Source organism: Coturnix japonica, chromosome 2 (assembly GCF_054131305.1).
Source record: "Coturnix japonica strain WE chromosome 2, WE-NBRP24, whole genome shotgun sequence".
NCBI lineage: Eukaryota > Metazoa > Chordata > Aves > Galliformes > Phasianidae > Coturnix > Coturnix japonica.
Genome location: NC_140664.1, coordinates 703078 through 706681, shown reverse-complemented (window position 1 = coordinate 706681; position 3604 = coordinate 703078).

Here is a 3604-nt window from a genome sequence, read left to right as displayed (position 1 = left end):
CTGTGCCTGGCCTGGCCAGGCATGGGGGACCCACTTCATGCCTGTCACTGCTTCCCCCAGCCCCATTGATGGAATCACTGGGAGCTGAGAGAGGTGGCTTCTTCCACCCCCATGCACTGTAGGCTCAGCTGGGCTTTTGACCATCCTACATCATCCAGGCTTCAAGAGCTACAAGTGCAAAATATCAGGAGCATCAAGGGTAAACGTATCTGAGCTTGGATATTATGAAATATTTCTTCTCAGAAGGAGCCATCAGGCATTGGAACAGGCTGCCCAAGGAGGTGGTGGAGTCACCATCAGCAAAACACAGTGCAAGCTCTCTTTGAGTGAGAGGGTATTTTGGCTACTGCAATGAAAGGACAATGTAAAACTATTAGAGTGTCCACAGGAAGGTTATGAAGATGGGGAAGGGTCTAGAGAGCAAAATGTGTGAGAAATGGCTGTGATTCCTTGGTTTGTTTGGCCCAGAGAAGTGGAGATTGAGGGGAGGCATCATGGTGGTCTACAACCAACTCGTGTTGGTCTACAACCAACTCATGGTGGCCTACAGCCAAGGTATGATCTCTGCTCTCTGGTGACAGTGACAAGACTAGAGGGAACAGTGTGGGTTTGTGTCAGGCTGGGTGGTAGGAAAAGGGTCTGAACCAGAGGGTAGTGGGCATGGAACAGGCTCCCCAGGGCAGCAGACACAGCCTCAATCTGCCCAGCTCAAGGGCAATGCTCTCAGACACAGGGTTCAGATGATGGGTTAAACAAATGTCTAAGTTGTGAAGATCACCTCACCAAACCTCTAAGTACCAAAATACTGCTGATTGGAGCAAAGAGGAAAAGTAAAGAAATGCATAGCTCAGTGTGGCTGAGGGTCGTGCCTTCTACTTAGAGGCTATATAAAAAAGGCTTTAGATGGGAAGTTCTCCTTAACAAAACTACTACAGATGTGTCTCTCCCAGAGATATATTTGTTTCCTTCCTTCTCTAGAGGAAACACTGGAAGTGCTCTCTGGTGGAATACAGAAAATAAATACACAAGTGATGAAAATCAGGGTCAGCCTAAAGCTGGCATCCAGCCCAGGCAACAGCAGCCAGCTTGACAATTGTTTGTGTTCAGGAAAGCAGAGTGTCTCTGCAGGATGTGTTGAGGACCAAAAACAGAGCGGTCACTCTCTGTGTGGGGAGACAATGAGGAGATAATGAGATGCAGTGCAAAAAAGCAAGATCCTTCATCCTAAGTCTAGGGTATATCTGATTTGGAAGATAAATGCCCTTGATTCCCAGTGGGCTCAGATCACCAAGACAGCATTCGGGAAGCATTTGGACAAAGCTCTCAGATATATGGTCTGTTTTTTGGGGTGATCCCACGTGCAGCCAGGAGTCAGACTTGATGATCCTTATGGGTCCCTTCCAACTCAAGATATCCTATGATTCTATGAATTGCTGTGGCTGAAACACCAAGTCCAGACACCAAAGCCTGATATGTGATTGGAGATTGCTACTGAAATAGCAAATAGATGTGGTTGATGCCTCCATCCTGGAGACTTTCAAGGCAAGTCTGGATCAGGCCCTGAGCAACCTGATCCAGCTGTTCGTGTCCCTGGTCATTGCAGTGGAGTTGAACCCAATGGCCTTTAAAGGTCCCTTCCAACTCTAAGGATTCCATGATTCCCTGGGGGAGCAACTCCAAGGATGCAGAGTTCCCATGGGGTAGTGCCTGATGGACACCCCTCTGACTTACTCCTGACCTCCTTCCTTCCTTCCAAGACCTTTGTGGTTGGGGTTAATAAACTCAAACTCGCCCTGTTTCAGCCCCTGCACCCTGCTTGCTCCAAGGCTCCTCCTCAAACATCTCCCTCCCCACAAATCCCCTGAACCTCTTCCAATTGCACACCAATAAAAAGTGCATTATTAACACCCCTCTGTCTCCGCTCCCTCGTGCTCTCTGATGGGCAATGAAACATCTCTGAATTATGCCGCTCGGCATGCTTACAATTTAATTACATTTAAAGTCAATCAGGAGCTCCTGCAGCAGAGTGGCTGTTAAAAGGATGTAGTGGAGGAGTGGGAGGAAAGGATGGGACAAAGACCCCCAGAGCTGATGTATACACTCTCATCTCCTGCAGAACCATCAGTATCAATCTATTTCTATCCCTTATTTCATTCCCCCTCCTCCTTGCCCATCTTGCTGAGCTTTCTATGAAGCTTTCCCATAGCAGAGTTCTGTAGGGAATCAGAGGGAACAGGGAAAGAGCTGGAGAGGGCTGGAAAAAGGGTGGATGAGGCAGGCAGCATCCTTCCCTCTTCTCTGCTTCCTCTGTGTCATTGAGGAATGGCATGTGCCTTGATTTTAATTAGACAGAGGTAATTGCCTTGGTGCAGAATAACACTGTTTGCGCTGGTGGGAAGTGAGAGGGGCTTCAGGCTTGGCTGCCCCAAGAGCTGGGGGAGGGAAAACCTAGGCTGAGTGATGAGACACATTCATTGTTCAGAGAGGACAAGGGCAATCGGGGTGGCTTAACCCTTGCATTCCCATGCTGCCAAATGAACCTGAAAAAGTAAGATAGGAGAGGGTTCAGCCTTGGGGTATGGACAGGTCTTGAGGCTGAGTTGGGCTCTGCTATGTATCTCCACTGTGTGTGCCTCAGGGGATGCTCAGAGCACCCTCTGGGTTCAAAGAGGGGGAAGAGAGACTGTTCAAAAACTGAAATCCAAGGTACAGTATCCCAAAAGGGAATGGAAGCATCACTTAATGCCCCTGCACACTTTGGCTATGGCAACCTGCTGAGGGACTCTTAGAATGACTCTCAGCATCACTGTGGTTGTGGTCACACATCACGACAAAAGAGCATGTAACACAGGCAGAAATTTGGTGTCACCTGCAAACTCACTGAGGGTGCACTCAATCTCTTCATCAAGATCATCAATAAAGATGTTAAATAGAAGCAGCCCCATTACTGAGCCCTGGGGGGTTCATGACCAGCTGCTAACTGGATTTAACTCCACTGACTGCAACTCTTTGGGCCTGGCCATCTACCCATCTACCCAGTGTTTCACCCAGCAGAGCATACACCCATCCATGTTGATATATTGGGAAGGTGTCTGAAGTTCTGTGCACTGATTCCCATTAGAGTGCAAGACCAGATGATGGTGATAGCTCCCCATTGCCTGCCTGGCTCTTCCCTCCCCAGGAATGTTCACTGCAGCAGATTGAAGCTGACTCAGAAGCTGAGCACACCAGGGCACCAGGAAACATGTACTTTGAAAACTCCCACAAATGCTGCAAATAGTCAAACATCTCCTACGTGGCCCCAGCAGCTGGGATAAATATTTATGAGAGATGTCAGTGTTGTGTTTCAGGACACATGCCAAACACTAGCCACTAGAGGTTAGCAAGAAACTGCCCCCATTGGCACATTATTGGATAAGTGTCCATTACAAGGGCTGACTCCTTCCTCTGAAAGCAGATGGGAGGGGATGCTCTCAAAGACAGGATATTGGATGAGATAGTGGCATCCCCACGTTCCTTGATGATTGCTCATAAAATTAGCCATCCTTTAAAAACAGCCTTCCCTTGTCAATATTTAACTGTGGTCTACCGGAGGGGGAGAGGC